Source organism: Myotis yumanensis, unplaced genomic scaffold (genome assembly GCF_028538775.1).
Source record: "Myotis yumanensis isolate MYYU_CA2020_CCGP unplaced genomic scaffold, mMyoYum1.0.hap1 SCAF_17, whole genome shotgun sequence".
Lineage (NCBI taxonomy): Eukaryota > Metazoa > Chordata > Mammalia > Chiroptera > Vespertilionidae > Myotis > Myotis yumanensis.
The window spans coordinates 37839326-37859942 of record NW_027223768.1 but is presented as its reverse complement, the minus strand read 5'-3'; the positions used below and the strand labels follow the sequence as shown (position 1 = coordinate 37859942).

The window sequence follows — 20617 nt, the reverse complement described above, 5'->3', positions numbered from 1 at the left end:
TCCCGCTTCAGCAGCCTTGCAGCTCACTTCTTTTTGTTCTTCTCTGATCATTGCCTCTTTTCTGGTCCCACTTCTATGTAGCCTGTTTGATGGGCCACTCTTGGCCATGAACAGCCACCCTTGGTCCTGTCACTTTGTCTCTGGTTTGATTTAAAGGACAGAAAGGGGAAAATGAAAGAAACTGGAGTAAAAAGAGAAACCACTAATTAGCTTTCCTAGAAGTCAAGGAGATAGATGGTGAAAGAGGAGGAAGAGAGCAAACCTCTTCTCCTGGTACCTTCACACACTGTGTGGTGCTGACTGTCGGAGGGCTCTGTGAACCTCGTGCTGGGGATAACTAGCCCCAGATCACCCAGGTGCTGGGGGTCCAGTCAGTGAGGACAGACACACAGGTAAGCAACAGTGCAGGATGGCAACAGTGCAGGATGGCATCCCGCCGTTCCTCTGCTCATTCCCATTTCTCCCTCAGCTCATCTCAAAGCCTTTGCCTTTTCACATGTCCCTCTGGTCCATGCTCTCCTTCCTGCTCTGAAGCTCCTTTCTCGCCTGTTCTAGCCCAAGCTGCTTCTTTTGTATCTAGCGCTGTCACTCTGACAACCATGTTGAGAGGGGATTTAGAAACAGACCTTCACCTTTATGTGAGAAACACCTATTGGCTTTCTCATTCCAGGGCTCTGCATTCTCTCAACATTTGTGCACATTACTTGTACTAGAATCACCTGCAGATCTTTCATGACCCATGCTCCAGAATTATGGTATGCCATGCAGCCCACATTGACTTAACTCCTCTGCTGCCTATTTAGTGGTGTTAGGAATTTGAGGTTTGAGAAGTTAACTTCATGGAGACAGTAGTCAAGAAGGACCCATTCATATGTGGCGAGAAGTAGAATCCCATGTGAATGGGGAAGATATGCCTTAGCATTAAACAAACAAACAACAACAAACATGCCTTAGTGGATTAACTAGGCAAGAACAGGAGATATTTTTTTCTTTTTTTTTTTTACATGCCCTTGACCAGAATCGAACCTGGGACCCTTTAGTCCGCAGGCTGACGCTCTATCCACTGAGCCAAACTGGTGAGGGCTAGGAGATGTGTTTTAACTGTTAATTGAGAACTACCCCATCCCCCAGTGTGTGTGAGAGGGAATTTCCGAAGAATAAATAATCTAATAATCATGCTAGTCAGCGTAAGAATGCCTTACCCTACGTGTGGCAGGTACATTTGCCTCTAAGGCTCTTTAGAGCTAATACTAACTCAATTGGCATTTCCTGAGACCCACCACAAAAAAGTGAAACTTCATATTTGATGATGCTTAAAATAATGCCTCTCCAAGCCCCTATGTGATTTGATCCCCAGCTACTTCTCCAATCTCACCTCCTATCCTCTTCCTTATGGTTACTGTTGTAGCTACCCTGGTTTTATTACTATTTTGTGAACATGCCAAGAACACACTGCACCTGGAATACTTTTTTTTAGGTAAACCTGTTCAGGGATTTACTCAAATAGTCATCAGAGAGGCCTTCTCTAACCACCTTATCTAATATAGAGCCTTTAACAGTCTGTCCCTATGTCTTCCTTAATTCCCCTCTATTATCACTACTTGAAAATATGATATATTTGTTTACTTCCTCTTATTGATTTTTTTCTGGAGAGAGAGAGAAAGAGAGAGAGAGAGAGAGAGAGAGAGAGAGAGAGAGAGAGAGAGAAAGAGAAAGAGATCCACTTGTTGTTCCACTTATTTATGCTTTCATTGGTTGCTTCTTGTAGTATGTGCCCTGACTAGAGATAAAATCTGTAACCTTGGCGTTTCAGGATGATGCTCTAACTAACTAAGCCACCTGGCCAGGGCTATTTAAGAATCTTTTATGAAGTTGTAGCCAAGCAAAAGTTCATAGTCTAAGTAGCTAGGATCAACTCTTGTGTATTTGGGACGAGGGATGATTTGTCCTGCTTGACATGCTTCTGAACTGACTTCTGTGCTACTCTGTTCGGTCTGGGACCGCCATGCCAAAGGATGAGCCTGACCAGGCAAGGAGCACAGAAACATCAAAGAAAATATTGACGACAGAAAATACTTTCTTAGCCCATCAAGAAGGATAAGTGTACATGCTCTGCAGATGTTGGCTAGTTTACCAGGAAAAAAAAGTAGACAATTTGAAAGATGGACTGTAGGTGGCAGTTTTGTTTCAGTTGAAGAAACTGGTTGGTCAGCTATGAATATGTCTCTGTCAGTATCTACTCTCCACATCCACTTACTTGGATTCAACCTCCTCTACTTGGCTCAGACATCACCCTGTCCCTTTTTCAGTTCAGCTCTCCCTCTCATGTTCTCACATCTGTATGTACTTACATTTGTGCATTTAGTATCATGGTCTCAGCTTGAAGCAACATTTTTAAAAAAATCATTCTTTTTTAAAAATTAAATTTATTGGGGTGACGGTGGGTAGGAGTGTTTTGCAAGTTTCAATTGTACAAGTTTATAATACATCATTGATAGATTGCATTGTGGGCTCACCACTCAAAGTCTAGTTTTCTGTCACCATATATTTGATCCCCTTTATCCTCTTCAGCTTCCCCCGACCCCCTGCCCTGTGGTAATCACCATACTGTTGTCTGTGTGTATGAGGGTTTTTTGTACATTTGTTGCTTTCTGTTTTATAGCTCCCATATGAGGGAAATCATGTCCTTTCCATCTGACTTACTTTGCTTAACATGATACTCTTAAGATCTATTTATTTTGTTGCAGATGTCAGTAATTCATCCTTTCTTGTGGCTGGTAGTAATATATATTCATGTACTTTATCCAATCATCCATCAAAGGACACTTAGGTTGTTTTCATGTCTTGGCTACTGTGAATAATGCTGCAATGAACATGGGGCTACATATATATTTACAAATAAGTGTTTTCAAATTTTTTGGGGGTAGCTACCCAGAAGGGGAATTGCTGGGTCCTATGGTGAGGATTTTTATCAGTAAACCCTTTAACTAAGTGCCAGAGGGGTAGTTAATCACTTTAACTACAAACAATCAGCTTAAGCTACATAATCTTTACTTAGAATAACCTCCTTCAGTTACTTCCTTGTAGCTTAATAGAACAATAGAGTAACCTTGGAATGGAGATAAGAAACGCCCTAACCTTTGGAATAGAATGGATAGGATTAAGATCAAATAGGATAAATACAAATGTAAGAGGACAATAGAGGAACCTGGCTAGGAGGAACCTGGCCATGACGATCACCTGAATGCTGCCTCCATGTCTTTCCTTCCTCGCCGACTCCGTCCACACCTTGGGGAACCCCTAGACCCGCTGGGGCTGGACCCCAACAGGGGTCAAGTTCACAAAAGCTTGTCAGAAACAAGGTATATAAGCTTAGTACTTATGTTTTCTTCTATGCATTTTATTGTTTCAGGTCTTATATTTACGTCTTTAATCCATTTTGAGTTTTTGTTTATGGTGTCAAATAGCAGTCTAGTTTTATTCTTTTACAGTAGTTTTCCCAATTGTCCAACACCAATTATTAAAAAGGTTTCCCTTTCTCCATTGTATGTTTTTTGGCTCCTCTGTCAAAAATTATTTGCCCATGTACATGTGGGTTTATTTCTGGGCTCCTGGTTCTATTCCATTAGTCTGTATGCTTGTTTTTCCACCAATAGCATACTGTCCTGATTATTGTAGCTTTGTAGTATAATTTGAAGTCAGGGAGTGTGATGCCTCCAGCTTTGTTCTTATTTGTGGAATTGTTTCGGTTACTTGGGATCTTTTGTGGTTTCATGAACTTTGGCTATTTTTTTTGTTCTGTTTCTTTGAAAAATGCCAATGGGATTTTTATGCGGATTGCATTAAATTTGTATATTGCTCTATGTCAGCGATTTTCAATCAGTGTGTTTCAAGAATTTTTAAAATATGCAATGCTTGCCTAGTCAGGAGCATTGGTCTCTTTTTCCTTAGATTGTCAAATAAAATAATGACAACAGCCAACATAACAATAAATGTCTGATGGGAATGAGCAAAAATTATACCCTTTTTTTGTCAAATTGATAAATCGTATTTTTTGGTGTGCCACACAATTTTAGCCATTAGTTTATGTGTGCCATGAGATTAAAAAGATTGAAAATTGCTACTTCAGGTAATATGGCCATTTTAACTATGTTGATTGTTTCAATTCATGAGCATGGAATATATTCTGATTTCTTTGTGTCCTCTTCAGTGTTTTTTCAACAAGGTCTTATAGTTTTCAGTGCATAGTTCTTTCACTTTTTTTGTTGAATTTATTTCTAGGTATTTTATCTTTTTTGTTACAATTGCAAATGGAGTTGTGTTCTCCATTTCATATTTCAATATTTTGTTAGTATATAGGAATGCAATAGATTTTTGTATATTGATTTTTGTATTCTGCAACTGTATTGTATTTGCTTATTTTTTCTAATAGTCTTTTGGTGGAGCCTTTAGGGCTTTCTGTATACAGAATTATGTCATCTGCAAAAAGCAACAGTTTTACCTCTTTATTCCCAATGTGGACGCTTTTTCTTTCTTCCTCTTGCCTGATTGCTCTGGACTTCAGCACTATGTTGAACAACAGTGGTGAGAGTAGGCATCCCTGTCTCGTTCCTGATCTTACAGGAAAGGCTTTCCTTGATCTCATTGTCAACCCATTCATTGTTTAGTAACATGTTACTTAGCCTCCATCTCTGTGTGTGTTTTTCAAATGTTTCCTTGTGATTGATATCGAGTTTCATACCATTATGGTCAGAAAAGATGCTTCATATGATTTCAATTTTCTTAAATTTATTGAGACATTTTTGTTACCTAACATTGGTCTATTTTAGAACATATTCTGTGTACCCTTGGAAAGAATGTATATTCTGCTGTTTTGAGATGAAATGCTCTGAATATATCAGTTAAATCCATCTGATCTAGTGTGTCACTTAAGGCAACTGAATTTACTTGGCAAGAGTATTTTCTTGCCTATTGCTGGCATTGAAATGCAAGTAAGTTTTGTAAAGATGATCAAACATTAAGTTATATTTTTGTGAAGATAGAAGTTTGAAAAGAGGCTTTATCTATTTTGGGAGCTGTGTTTTCATTTTATTATATTTAATGTTTGGAAGTCAGATCACTTCCCAGCATCTCATGACACTACCGTGCAAGGTTTTAATACAGGAGGCAGGCGAGTTTCTTTACTTTCTCATTGCTTAATTTCTGTTGTTGCGGTAAAGTGGAATAAAAAGTTAACCAGCCGAACCGGTTTGGCTCAGTGGATAGAGCGTTGGCCTGCGGACTCAAGGGTCCCAGGTTCGATTCTGGTCAAGGGCATGTACCTTGGTGGCAGGCACATCCCTACTGGGGGATGTGCAGGAGGCAGCTGATTGATGTTTCTAGCTCTCTATTCCTCTCCCTTCTTCTCTGTAAAAATTCAATAAAATATATTTAAAAAAAAAAAGTTAACTAGAAGAGGACGTTCTGCCAGGAAAAGGCGGGAGCCTGCAAGCAGGCCGAGTCAGAACAAAGTCTTGCACGCAAGACTTATTGTTCAGAGGCAGAACTTTCCTTGACGTGACAAATAGTCCATGAGGGCATGGAAAGCAAAGGAGGGTGCACTGCTGCAGGTGGAAAGGGTCTTTGTATAACATAGGAAATGAATAGTGTAATGTATAACTTAGCTTTGATGATCTCATAAGCATGCCTGTTAATCATTGTCACTTGCTGTACTCTATTGTTGTTTGCTGTGCTCACCCCCAATAAAAGCCAGAAGGGATCAGAGGGTTTTTGCTACACGCCTGAGCGAGCGGTAGCCCTCTGCTCTACTTCATCCTACACGCCAAGCTTGCCTCAGTGTCTCCGTTCACAAACAATATCAACAAATGGCACCTGAACAGATCAGGGACCCGAAGGTAAGAAATTGGGAACGGGTAGGACGAAAAGGGTTTTGCCAGCACAGAGTACGCGGAACTTTCGGCAATAGTCAGAGTCATGGGGAATAGCCCGTCGATGCAGAGTCAATATATAGCTGTCTTGAAATCATTGTTAAAGAGCTCAGGGGTAAAAAGTGAAGGATGAGGTTTTTAAAAAATTGTTTAAGGCAATTCAGCAGCACTGTTGTTGGTTTCACCCAGAAGGAAAACAGCAGTTAAACCTTAAGTTGTGGAAACAAGTTGGAAGGTCATTAAGGAGGGCTCATCAACAGGGAAATGCAATAGAGGCTGATATGTGGGCTATTTTTAATTTAGTAACGTTAGCTTTACAGCCTTTTCAGTCTGATTCTGAAGATTATGAAGAAATTACTTTGAGGTCGCAAAGTGCTGCTCCAGGAGCTGGGTGTTTAAGCCCTGAGCCTCTCTCTCCTGAGAAACTTTTACCACCCGAGCCGCTCCCGTTAGAGGTCACTGAAGCGAGGGAGTCGAGAAAAGGACAGGAGACTACCCGGCAAAATGAATTAGGGGGTTATGAAAGCATAACCTCACGCAGCCATTCAGAGCTGGAGGATTCATCTTCTGCTGGTTCGGAAGAGGATCGTTACCTCCCCCCCCCCCCCCCCCCCCAAGTTAAGGAAAAGAAGAGTGAAGAGAAAGGAAACAGAGATGAAGGAGCTTTAAGGGAGTCTAAAAGAATTATTGCTTACGGTAGTAAGAAAAAGAAAGAAAATAAAAATCCTCAGGAGTTGGCTGCACCGCCACCAAAAACTGAAAGTAAAACGGCACTAGTCATTAATCAGGCGTTAGCAGCTGAGCCTCCACCACCCACTGAGGACACAAAGAGCTGCTAAAGCTCAATACCTTCAAGGGTTATATATATATTATTAATTATAATATTATTATATATAATTATATATGTTATTAATTTTATATATTAATTAATATAGAATTAATTTATACAGATTATAAATTAATTCCTTATTATTAAAATACAATAGCTAAGGTAGTATTAGCCCCAGGGCAATATCTGCAATTTAAATCCTGGTGGTAGGAAGAAGCCAGGAGAGTGGCAATGATTAACGCCCAACAAAATCCACCTGGATGTAATTTTGACCAGTTAACAGGGACTGGGACACATATTAGCATACAGCAACAGGTGCTGCTAGAAGCTAGATGATGCTGTTATTGCACAGATTAAAGCTTGTTGCTTCAAAATCTCAGACATATGCCAAAGCAATTTCTTCACTGATACAGCTCCTAGGGCAGTTGAAACTAAAGAGAAAATGAACAAATGGGACTACATCAAAATAAAAAGCTTCTGCACAACAAAAGAAACCACCAACAAAACAACAAAACCCACTGCGTGGGAAAACATATTTGCCAATGTCATATCTGATAAGGGCCTAATCTCCAAAATTTATAGGGAACTCATACAACTTAACAAAAAGAAGATATACAATCCAATCAAAAAATGGGCAAAGGATCTAAATAGACACCTTTCAAAAGAGGACATTCAGAAAGCCAAGAGACATATGAAAACATGCTCAAAGTCACTAATCATCCGAGAGATGCAAATCAAAACAACAATGAGGTACCATCTCACACCTGTCAGAATGGCTATCATCAACAAATCAACCAACGACAAGTGCTGGAGTGGATGTGGAGAAAAAGGAACACTCGTGCACTGCTGGTGGGAATGCAGACTGGTGCAGCCACTATGGAAGACAGTATGAAGTTTCCTCAAAAAACTAAAAATGGAACTCCCATTTGACCCTGTGATCCCACTTCTAGGAATATATCCCAAGAAACCAGAAACACCAATCAGAAAGGATATGTGCACCCATATGTTCATAGCAGCACAATTCACCATAGCTAAGATCTGGAAACAGCCTATGTGCCCATCAGTAGATGAATGGATTAGAAAACTTTGGTACATCTACACGATGGAATACTATGCTGCTGTAAAAAAGAAGGAACTCTTACCATTTGCAATAGCATGGATGGAACTGGAGAGCATTATGCTAAGTGAAATAAGCCAGTCAATGAAGGAAAAATACCACATGATCTCACTCATTCATGGATAATAAAGACCATTACAAACTTTTGAACAATAATTGATACAGAGGCAGAGCTGCCTCAAACTGATTGTCAAACTGCAGTGGGAAGGCCAGAGAGGGTTGTGGGGCAGGAGGGAGGGGAGTAAGAGATCAACCGAAGGACTTGTATGCATGCAAATGAGCATAACTAATGGACATAAGACACTGGGGGGTAAGGGAGGGCAGGGGACTGTCAAGGGTGGAGGGGGGGGGGGGAATGGACACATATGTAATACCCTTTGTAATACTCTTAGCTAAAAAAAAAAAAAGCTTGTTGCTTAAAAGCTTGGTCAAAAATGGAGACCAGCACCCTGGCTCAATCATTTTCTAAGGTTATACAAAAACTTAATGAACCTTACACTGATTTTCTTGCTAGGTTGCAGAAGGCAATTCAAAGAACTGTAAATGGGGAGGAAGCTCAAAATCAATTGCTTTTGTCTTTAGCTTTTGAAAATGCTAAGGACGATTGTAAAAGGGCTCTGCAGGCTGCTAAAGCTGCTGGAGGAATTGTGGACGACTATATCTGCAGTTGTAGGGAAGTTGGTTCTAACAGTTACAATGAGGACTCTGGGCTAGAGAATGCCGGTGGTCTGTTAGAGATAAAGACGGCAACAAATTAACACCCATGCAGTCAGTCGGGAAACTAGACTTGGGGCTTAGCTCGGGGCCCCAAGAAAAACAATACGAGCAAAAAGAAGGGAAAAATAAAATGAAGGTCTCTGACTTATTTCATGCTACCGCTCAAAGTGCCGCAGTAGACATTCCAGCTCTTAATGATTTTACTATTTCTCCTGGAGATGGGGTACAGAAAATACCCACCGGGGTTTATGGACCTTTACCTGAGGAAACAGTAGGATTGCTACTTGGAAGAAGTAGTTTAACAACTAAAGGTTTACAAGTTCATCCCGGAGTTATTGATGCAGATTATGAAGGAGAAATATTAGTTATGATGTCTACTTTTAATATTACAAATATAAAAGCTGGAGAAAAAATGGCACAGTTATTATTACTTCCCTATAAACAAATAGGACATACAGCACCAGTTAAACGAACTGGGGGATTTGGTAGCACGGGAAAAAAGGTCTTTTGGCATACAGTCTTAGGAGGCCAAAGACCTCAACTTACAGGAATGTTCCCGGAGGGAATAAAAATTACCGGCCTGGTAGATTCTGGTGCTGATGTAACCATAGTTTCTACTTTGCACTGGCCTCCATCTTGGCCGGTACACAAGGTGAATGCAAGTTTTACAGGTTTAGGGACCCTCACTGAGATTTTACAAAGCTCTAATGTACTTGAATGTCAGGGGCCTGAAGGACAAAAAGGCAGAATACAGCCATATGTTGCCTCCATTGCACTATCTTTGTGGGGAAGAGATCTTTTACAACAATGGGGAGCTACAATTACTATACCTTAGTTACAGAAAGGTCATAGATTAATGATTTGTCAAGCTGACGCCAGCGTTAGTGCTCAAGATCAAAATGTATAGAGGGGGCCACTTCAAAGCGCTTTGCCCTACCTTTGAAATGGAAAACAACTAAACCGGTTTGGGTAGAGCAGTGGCCCCTAACAAAAGAGAAGTTGGAAGCGCTCCAAATTATTATTAAAGAACAGGTTCACCTAGGGCATATAGAAGCCAGTTCTAGTCCGTGGAATTCCCCTGTCTTTGTTATAAAGAAAAAATCGGCTAAATGGAGAATGTTAACTGATTTAAGACGGATTTATGAGATTATTAAGCCTATAGGACCTTTACAACCTGGAATTCCAAATCCAGCATTAAAGCCTTTGCTGTAATAGGCAAGCCCCGAGCCATTAAAACTAACAATGGCTCAGCATATTTATCCGGTAAGTGTCAACATTTTTTCAACAGTTTAATATTAAACATATTACAAGAATTCCTGGAAACAATACAGATCAAACAATTATTGAACGGCAGAACCGAACCCTTAAGGAAATACTGCAAAAACAAAAAGGGGGAGAAGAGCTGGTATCAGGCCAGACTCCCCGACAAAGATTATTAAGAGCTCTATTTACTTTAAATTTTTAAAATTTGAGTACAGATGCAGTGTCAGCTGCTGAAATGCATTGGGGACATAAAAAGGAGGTCCCGGTAGAACAACCTATCATGTATCAAGATGTCAATACTAATCAATGGTGCCCGGCTACCGTTTTAAGATGGGGTCAAGGTTATGCTTATATTTCCACAGGAACCAAGAAGTTCTGGATTCCTGATAAAAGAATCAAGTTAAGGCATGGCGAGCAAGAGGAAGCATGACGAAGTGGGACTGGAAGACCGGTTTGCGCAGCTAACCAGCAAGGGAGGACAAACAATTCGCACGCCGTTGCCTCGCACCCGAAACACTCCTTCACCTACATGGGGACAGGTGAAACGCCTATGCCAGGAAGGGGAACATCTTGTGACTGACCATGGAAGGCCCTGTAACTAATGACTCTAATTAGATGCCTGGACTTTTTGAAGATTGTGGGCCTTTAAAACCAGATACCGCAATGCCTGTGTGCTTGGGACTGGGTGATCATTATTTGCAATTGTATTTTAAAGCTGGTTGAGTGTAGCTAAAAACACCACTAATTCTTGAAAGGACTAGTTCAGTGGACTCAAACTACTAGGGAAATATCTTGTTTTAATTGTATCTTATAATGAAATAGCTTTGCTATCTTCTCTGTCATGATTCAAACCTGCAGCAAAACTAAAAAGGGGGAAAATGTTGCAGTAAAGTGGAATAAAAAGTTAACTAGAAGAGGACGTTGTGCCAAGAAAAGGCGGGAGCCTGCAAGCAGGCCGAGTCAGAACAAAGTCTTGCACGCAAGACTTATTGTTCAGAGGCAGAACTTTCCTTGACGTGACAAATAGCCCATGAGGGCATGGAAAGCAAAGGAGGGTGCACTGCTGCAGGTGGAAAGGGTCTTTGTATAACATAGGAAATGAATAGTGTAATGTATAACTTAGCTTTGATGATCTCATAAGCATGCTTGTTAATCATTGTCACTTGCTGTACTCTATTGTTGTTTGCTGTGCTCACCCCCAATAAAAGCCAGAAGGGATCAGAGGGTTTTTGCTACACGCCTGAGCGAGCGGTAGCCCTCTGCTTCTTCGTATCCTGTTGTCTGGCTCATCTCAGCGTCACCGTTCACAAACAACATCAACATCTGTCATATTGTTAGCCCTGTGAATTCTGATATGTTTTCCCTGATAGTGTAGGTGCCCTGAGCCAAGGCATACCAAAGACCATTCCTTGTTCATCTCTCTAATTCTTTGCAAAACCTTGACTCTATTTTTGCCATTCTCTCTTTACCCTTATTATACTTCTATCTAAAAATCTTCTCTGGGGTTCTAAAACAGGGATTTAGATTCTTTATCACTAAACAGTCCTCTTCTATTTTATTTACAAAATGAAAGGATTATGTTGGCTAAATGCTGATGTGCCCCCTAGCTCTTTTTGTAACTTGCTACCTCCCTAATCTTGGGAATTCCTTGGGAAGATACAGGTGTCCCCTGTATCTTGACTCACAAACCCTATTTGAGGAAAACGTTGGTGAAAAAGGGAACTGTTTAGTCAAAGGGAAAACCTTTGACTCACAAACCCTATTTGAGGAAAAGGTTGGTGAAAAAAGGAACTGTTTAGTCAAAGGGAAACCCATTGTCTCACAAACCCTATTTGAGGAAAAGGTTGGTGAAAAAAAGAACTGTTTAGTCAAAGGGAAAGCAAGAAAGGGAAGAACAATTTTGCTCAAAAGTGAAAATGGTTCTTCTTGAGTTAGTTTTATCTTTTTATTAAAAAAATATATATTTTATTGATTTTTTTTTTTTTTTTTTACAGAGAGGAAGGGAGAGAGATAGAGAGCTAGAAACATCGATGAGAGAGAAACATTGATCAGCTGCCTCCTGCACATCTCCCACTGGGGATGTGCCCACAACCCAGGTACATGCCCTTGACCAGAATCGAACCTGGGACCCTTCAGTCCGCAGGCCGACACTCTATCCACTGAGCCAAACCGGTTTCAGCAAAATGATTCTTCTTGAGTTAGTTTTATCTTAAAGAGCTCTTACAAAGTCTAGCCTCAGTTTTTCTTGTTGCAAATGGGTTCATTATATCCTTTCTTCTTTTAGATCTAAGGATTCTTCATAGGCCCGCTGAAAGTTTTCCCTGCATGGCATGTGCATTTTAAACATATATATGTGCAAAGACATGTGAGAAGCAGTAAAATTATTAGGGTTGTCATGAGCAAACTTTGGCAGAGGAAGGTGTGTGTGCGTGTGTGTGTGTGTGTTTGTGTGTGTGTGTGTGTTCAGAGAGATGTGGAAGGTCAGGCTACCATAAATTTAGGCCCCTCTCTTTCTTTCTGGATCAAAATAATCACTGGGTATTTTAGTCTATTAGCGGAGTTCCAAGAGAACAGGAATGAGGGAAGGTGAAGGCGAGGTCATAGGACCCCTAGGAGGTCCACTTCCCTGTAAGTAGGGAGCATTTTTGGAATGTGTAAAATTGCTTCTTAGGAAAGTGGTCATGACTGGTCCCCCTCCCATTTTGAAGACTTAGAAACAAATTATTGGCATTTTCGGTACATCCCCTGAATTGTTCATTAATAGGGAAGGGCTGTTGGGATGCAAGATGTGAAGATGGATATGAGGGAGGTACCGGCTGAGTGAGGACACCTTATACTGTTGTCCCCTGTCCTCCCTTCCTTACTGTGCTGTGACTCTGATCATTCAGACCCAGTGGTGATGTACTCAAACCACAGCACCTTTACCACATGGGGAGACACCAAGGCAAGGCAGCCACCTTTGTGACAGAGTGGGAAACCATCGTTTTTTTTTTTCCTTTTAAAATACATTTTTATTGATTTCAGAAAGGAAGGGAGAGGGAGAGAGAGATAGAAACATCAATGATGAGAGGGAATCATGGATGGGCTGCCTCCTGCACGCCCCACTCTGGGGATCGAGCCAGCAGCCCGGGCATGTGCCCTTGACCAGAATTGAACTCAGACCCTTCAGTCCACAGGCCGATGCTCTATCAACTGAACCAAACCAGCTAGGGCAGTAGGCAACCATCTCAGTCCTTAGGTGTCTTTGCTGCCTTTACTCAAACACCCCATGGTTTTGGGGGGTGGGGGTCTGGTGAAATGTCTGGTGCTTATAGAGGAAGGGATATGGTGTTCTGTGATCTATGACTTCATCCACCACTTGGTGCAGGCACACCTATCCAGAAAATCCTCCCCCACCCTCTCTGTATATTGAATTTCTATTTCCATCTTCAACATTTTTGGACCTTCTCTTTCTCTTTCCACTGGGAGGCCTTTCCATACTGATCTCCTAAAGATGCTTAAAGTGTATCCGCCAATAGCTAGGCTTGTTTCATTTGGTTCTTGGGTGAGCAAAATCCATAGGAAACCCACTCTTACTTAGAGAAAACATGTTAACATTGTAGAGATTTCCCTTTCAATAATTTCAACCACAAATGTAAAGAAACCCACAAAAATACAAGTGAACAGTTAGATGTCACAAAGGGTGTGGATCTGGAAGGGACATATGGCATATGGGTCTCTATTTTTACAGTTTGTGTATATGATACAAATAAGGGTTTTTATATTCATATATAGCTTTGTAACCATTTTAAAAAGTTAATTTGTTTGCCTATTTTACCCATAAAGGCATTTTGGTGGGTCTGTGCTTTGGCTAGGAGTGTTGACTACTTTTATTATGATCATTTTAACTTCTCATAGGTTTAACCTGACATCAGAAAGCTTAAAAAATCAGGCAGTTACCAAACAATAATATTAGGTGATAATTCTCCGCTTTTCCTATAGTGAATGAACCACTAGGTTCTTTTATACGAAATTTTTAAACAAGATTTTTTAAAAGACATTTTAAATGGATTTTTAGAAATAAAGGAGAGGGAGAAGGAGCAGAAACATTGATTGACTGCCTCTTGCACATCCTATATATGAATTTTATTTCTCTGAATGTGTGTGTTTGTTACCAGATCATTAGCAACTTGGTAGACTATTAGGCAGCATAACCTAAAGAGAAAATGAAACTTGGCAATTCAAGGTCGATCTGGAAGGCAAGTTGAAACATCTTAAAATAGCAGTATGAGTCAATGTGAAACTAACATTTGCTATTCATTAAATCTTTTTTCTAAACTTTCTGGAAATATTCTTTTTGCTAAATGAAGTACACTTGTTTTTAAATACCAAGTAGTAATTGCATTCAACTGTTATTTCATTAGTAATGCCAGACACAGTTGTCAGTGCTGGGAGATGTAGCCATGAACAAAATGGAAGGAAAAACACACACACAAAACCCATCTGCCTTTAAGGAGCTCCATTTCTAATGGGGAGAGATGCGTCCAGTGAAAAAGTTCAGAGTCAAGACTAAGCAAGGCCTGCCTGTGAAAGAAGAGGCTTTTCTAGGCTTAGTGAGGGCTGTGTGGTGGAGAGTTTAAAGAAGTGGTGAGGGACCGTGAGGAGCTAGCATGAGAAATCTGGGGTGAGATGGAGGGGAGCCAGCCTTCAGGGGTGGGAAGAGGAAGTACTTCACCTCAGAGCCTGCTCAGTGGGAAACAGAACTTCAGATCTGCTCAGTGCTCATTAACCTTTTGTGCTCCAACATCGAGGCTGACTTGACAGACCAGGCACTAGTCGCAGGTCCAACGTCGAGCTGAGTTGGTGATTGAGCTAATTGGCAATTTCCGCCAGGGAACTACTGCAACCAAGAGAGGAAGGACTTCCAATTCGGACCAGACTGTTTGAATTCCAAAAATAAAATTGGACCGCAAAGGGTTAAGTATGCATTGAATTGGTACCAAAAGGCTACATACTGTTAGACCCAAATATGTGATGTTCTGGAAAAGACAAAATCATGGAGATAGTAGGAGATCAGTGGTTTCCAGGGGCTGGGGTGTGTGGAGGAATGAACAGCTGGAGCACAGAGGATTTTTAGGGCCGTGAAAACACCCTGTTATGATAACGTGATAGAGACATGTCAATATACATTTGTCCAAATGCATGGAATGCCCAACACCAAGAGTGAGCCCTAAGGTAAACTTCGGGTAATGATGATGTGTCACTGTAGGTGTTGATGGTGAGAAATGGACTACTGTGGTGGGAATGCGGAGAATGGGGGAGGCAGCAGGGATTATATAGGACATCTCTGCACCTTCCTCTCAGTTTTGCTATGAACCCAAAATGCTCTGAAGAAATAAAATATTAAAAAACAGAAACAGTTTGTTAACAGTTGACATATTTTAAAAATAGGACTTTAATTCAAAAACATTTCCCTGTGAGGTATCCTACCCTGTGCTTGGCACTGGGAATACAGAGATGAAATCAACGGTCCCTTTTTTTTCTAGGAACTCACACCATTTGGGGAGACCACCAGGTAGACCGCATTGTGGTGAGAGCTAGAATGAAGGCATGCACAAGGTTCTACAGGAAACACAGAACCGTCACTTAGCTCAGATGGTGTGGTAAGGGGTGAAGGCGAGAGGTGTTTCCGGAGTAAAGGGCATCAGAATTAATGGATGAGTTTGAATTAGCCTGGAGATGGGAATGGGCAGGTTGGAAGAGGGGTGTGTTACTAAGAGAAATTGGATTAAGAGTCAACTAAAAGATACCAGATATCAACTAGATGCCAGATGATTTACACACGTGATCTAATCCTAAGCCTCATGTAAGATTCTCATTTCATCAATAAGGAGACTCAGAAGTTCAATGACTTGCCCATAAAGTGAGGAAGATGAGTGTTATCTTCCTTTTTAGGCTCCCTTAGTCCTCTGTGTGTTTACTTTTTTTTTTAATCTTCATCTGAGGATATTTTTTCCCATTGATCTTTAGAGAGAGAGACAGAGAGAGAGAGAGAATGAGAGAGAGTGAAAGGGAGGGAGTGGGGGCAGGGAGAGAGAGAAACATGGATGTGAGAGAGATACATCTACTGGTTGCCTCCTGCACATGCCCCAAGCTAGACCAGGGATTGAACCTGCAACGGAGGTATGTTTCACCAGGAGTAGGACCTGCGACCCTTTAGTCCTCAGGCCGACGCTCGAATCACTGAGCAAAACTGGCCAGGGCTGTGTCTCTACTTTTAAAAGTGAAAGGGGAGCTAATTAGATCTTCCTTCCTGTTTTTTCCCCAGTGGAGAAAAATTGGCCATTTTTTTTATGAATGGTACCGCTGAGAACGGGAAGCCCAACTTCATGATCCAGGGTTCAGGAATGGGTTTTAGGGGTAGAGGGGAAACAGGTATGCAGAAACACTGACTGGTGGGGCAAGTTTTAATTGGAGGACCTCCTGCTCGATTGTTCTTGGTGTCACTATGAAAAAGAAAACTCTGACTGAAAAGTGCATTATTGTGTGCAGGGATATCCGGCCTCACTCAGTGCTCCAGGGCCAGTCCTGCTCAAGCACAACACGGGATGGGACAGAGGAGCGAAGACTCTCCCGCTCTCCCTCCCCCTCCTCTGGTGGAGACTGAATTCTAGAGAAGTGTAGAAGCTGGCTCTGGGCTCAAATCCCAATTCTCTAACTCTATAACCTTGGGCAAATTAATTTGCATTTCTAAGTCTTGGTTTTTCCCTCTGTAAAATGTGGTTAACCATGGTACCTAATTTACCAGGCTGTTGTGAGAACCCAAACAGAAAAATGAAAAGCACTTACTGTAGTGCTGGCCCTTAGAAACTGTTCAAGAAATAGCAGTTAAAAGGATCAATGAAGGAGAAGCAAGTTCACTTCCCTAAGCTCAACTGTCATTCATTGGTTTGACCCTTGGTTGACCTGTCATCTTCCCTGAAGCCTGCACTGTGGGTGAAATAGAATCTGACCAAAGGGGTCAGGGCCAGAGCTCTGCCAGAGTAGTCACGGTAGAAACCCAGCTTTTATGTTCCTCAACAGAGCTTCCAGACCCTGGCATGCTCCAGGCATATTGACATGTGGGCTGTGGGTGAATACCCTCATCAGGACCTGGGGCAAAAGGAGAAGATGAGGCAGTGGAGTAAGAAAAAGGAGGGGAGAAGAAAGTAGGAGGAATGGGGTGCTTTGCCCATAATTTTCAGCTGGCAACAGCACCCTTCTGCACAGGAGTAAATTTGCCTTCCAGTCCAAAAAATATATATATATATAGAAAGAAAAAGAAAGAGAGTAGGAGGAACGGGTATAGGTAGAAGTAGACACAGAACAGCCAGAAAAAGAGAAGAGGGTGATTGCTACAGAATTTACCAGGCAACCAAAAAATACGCAGGAGTACTGGAGGCACAGGGAAAACCCATTTATGTCCAGACATTTCACATGTACTGGCACAGGACTCAGGGGAGACTGTTTCTCTCCAAATCCTGAGCAAAAACATGGAGGAAGCTTTCCCTTTTTATATCTCTCTAGCCCATTGTCTCACAAATAAGGGTTTCCTGGTCCCCTTTGCAAGTTCTTAAAGAGCCCCATGTGGTAGGTCCTTGAGACCACAACTAAAGGCCTGCCTGGTGCCAGCACTGAAAACTCTGCCTAATGATGGTTTATGGCCTCTCTGAAATGGGAGTAAACAGGCCTTGCAGGACCAGACAATTAAATGGGCAGTGGCTAGACTATAGGCTAATAAGAATGTGCATTAGGTTAATGGCACAGATTCAGATTGCTAGCCCCCACAAAATGTCTCATTTTCTCCATCATTCTCCCCCTTTGATCTTCAAGCTGATTTTCAGTGTTGGGGATTCAATAGAAGACTCAAAGCTAGGGAGTAGGGTGTTCAGCAGCTCGAGTCTTTTTTTTCTAAAAATCTTTATTACCCAAGGGATTGTGATAGTAGTCCAGAGATCTGGACTGGAGTAACATCTGGGGCTTTCTAATTCTATCTATTAGCTGTTCTAAGCCTGTTTGCTTTCTGAGAGGAAGGGAGAGGGAGTCTGTACAGGTTTCTTTATTTCCAGCTTCAGAGCAGTTAGAGCGGGGAGAAGTATGTTTCAGAGTTCTGTGTATTTCTTCTCCAATTGGCCCATTGTCTTTGCTCTGCTCATGTCTGTCTAACTGCCTAATATATCCCCTCAAGGATCCTGGCTCTGAATTCTTTCAGGGAAAATGGACATCCGTGGGCTCCTCTGACTACTTCCATGATGAAAGAGGCAGAGAGAGAGAAAATGAAAATGGGATGGGAGTAAGGAAGCAAGAAGAATGAAAGATTCAAGAGATATGGCCACACATGGTTAAAAAAACCTGGCAGGTGTACTGATGTGTCTGTTTCATAATGGTGCCTTTTCATAGACTTTGTAAACTGTGGGCCCTGGAGGAAAAAGGCAACCATGACAAGAGGGGAGATGCTCCTTTTCTCTCCTTGAAATCAGTTGGGTTTGGGAAAAACAGTCAAGGTGTGTTTTCCTCCAACTTTTGATTTTATTTCATTGGCGGTTAATGTCTCCTTTATATGTACAAATCACAAGCTTCAATTGTTCTTCTGTTTTGATGGTGTCAGAGCCCTCCCCATTTGGAATAACCTCTCCTGGACAGATTAGAATTGTAACTGCTTCTCTTCAATCAAGGTGCTCAGAACAACACATTACAGTCTAGTGGATAATTTCTGATAACAAGGTACAGGAGACTGCTCACCCATCTCAACACATACTCTGAAGACTTGTAAATGCTGAATGAAGTGTAACCTAAATAACACAGTTAAGCTCAAACACACAGTCAAGCTAAACCCGCTTGCAACGACGAGAAGTGCTACATCCGAAATAGAGTGAGGTCACCAAGGGGCAGCTCCTGGGTATTTTAATCTTGGTTACACCTGGGTGTTGGGGGGATAGCTTTATGTTGCTCACGCAGGGACAGGAGACTTGGCCAGGATCATGGGAGGTGAAACTCTACAAAAGAGAGTCCCTGCATAAAGCTGGATGCTCTAACAGGTGTAAAGTCAAGGTGTAAAGGAGAGGAAAAAAAGCCAGTACACTGACCCTAGGAATTGATGGCAAAACTTGGTAGGGCCTTGGATAAAAAGAAAAAGAAAAATTACCCTGGATAAATTAAAAGCCCAGATGTGTGATATGCACTGGTCTTTTTAGGATCGCCAAAGAAGGAATGCACAAGGCCAAAGTGGTAAGGGATTATAAATTTTCTAGAGGCCTGATGCAGGAAATTCGTGCAAGAGTAGGCCTTCCTTCCCCCAGCTACTGACACCGGCTTCCCTCTGGCACCCAGGACCCAGGCTTCCCTCGCAGCTCTGGCTTCGTCTGGAAGGTCATGGGGAAGGACGCCCGGTCTAATTAGCATATTGCACTTTTATTATTACAGATTAGGTCATCTGGAGGCCCAAAATGGTGCCAGTACTCAAAGATGGGGAGTCAAAGATTTTTAAAGGACTCTACGTGGGCTTTTTCTGGGTGGAGAAATCTCTGGGCCGGTCTGGATTCTGGGAAAGTCCAGAGGGGAGAGGTAATGTGGAATGTGGTCTAAGCAAGGGGAATGTCCATTGTGAAGTGGCTTAAAGATGGAGAAAAGGGAAGCCTCATAAACTGTTGGTGGGAATGCAGATTGGTGCAGCCCCTATGGTAAACAGTATGGAGGGTCCTCAAATATTTTTAAGTGGAACTACCTTATGACCTACCTTCCATGATCCTGGCAAAGTCCCCTGTCCCTGCATGAGCAATATAAAGCTAGCCCCCCAGCACCCAGGTGTAACCAAGATTAAAATACCCAGGAGCTGCTCCTTGGTGACCTCACTCCATTATGGATGTAGCACTTTGTTGCAAGCAGGTTTTTTGTGGCTGAGTCATATTCCATTGTATATATATGTACCACAGCTTTTTTTATCCACTCAAGGTGGATGAGCACATGGGTTGCCTGCATATCTTGGCTATTGCAAATAATGCTGCAATGAACATAAGGGTGCACATATTCTTTCAAAGTGGTGTTTTGGGTTTCTTCAGTTATATACCCGGAAGTGGAATCGCTGGGCCATAAGGTAGTTCCATTTACAAAATTATAGGGCCCTCCATACTGTTTTCCGTGGTGGCTGCACCAATCTGCATTCCTGCCAACAGTTTATGAGGGCTCCCTTTTCTCCACGTCCGCAGCAACATTTGTTGCTTGTTGATTTATTGATGACAGCCATTCTGACAGGTGTGCTGTGATAGCTCATTGTGGTTTTAATTTGCATTTCTTTGATGATTAATGAAGTTGAACATCTTTTCATATGTCTATTGGCCATCTGAGTGTCTTCTTTGGAGAAGTGTCTATTTAGGTCCTCTGCCCAATTTTAAATTGGATCATTTGTTTTTTTGGTGTTGCGTTGCATGAGTTCATTATACATTTTGGATATTTACCCCTTATTGGACGTGCCATTGGCAAATATCTTCTCTGTTCTTTAGGTTGTCTTTTCATTTTGTCAATGGTTTCCTTTGCTGTGCAAAAACTTTTTATAACTATGTATGGTGCTGGGTGGGTACTGGAAATATCTGGATGGGACTATTACATAATACTCTCTCTCATGCACACACTACACACTCACATTCATATTATATATAGGCATGGGCAAAAGTAGGTTTACAGTTGTGATTCCCCCCAACACAGTTAATTCTTGTATTATTATTTAATTATTGTATTTATTATTATTAT

General features: G+C 41.6%; 1 long non-coding RNA gene across 3 annotated transcripts; it reads left to right on the top strand.

Moving 5' to 3' along the window:
• The first annotated feature begins 375 nt into the window (after window positions 1-375).
• On the top strand, window positions 376-11125 carry LOC138995890 (uncharacterized). Of its 3 annotated transcripts, none has more exons than XR_011468688.1 (3): window positions 376-392; window positions 5749-5894; window positions 10216-11125. It is a non-coding gene; the product is annotated as an uncharacterized lncRNA (long non-coding RNA). The 3 variants fall into 3 exon arrangements; XR_011468687.1 differs by lacking the exon at window positions 376-392 and adding an exon at window positions 3200-3362; XR_011468686.1 differs by lacking the exon at window positions 376-392 and having other exon boundaries at window positions 5448-5894.
• The last annotated feature ends 9492 nt before the right edge of the window (window positions 11126-20617 follow it).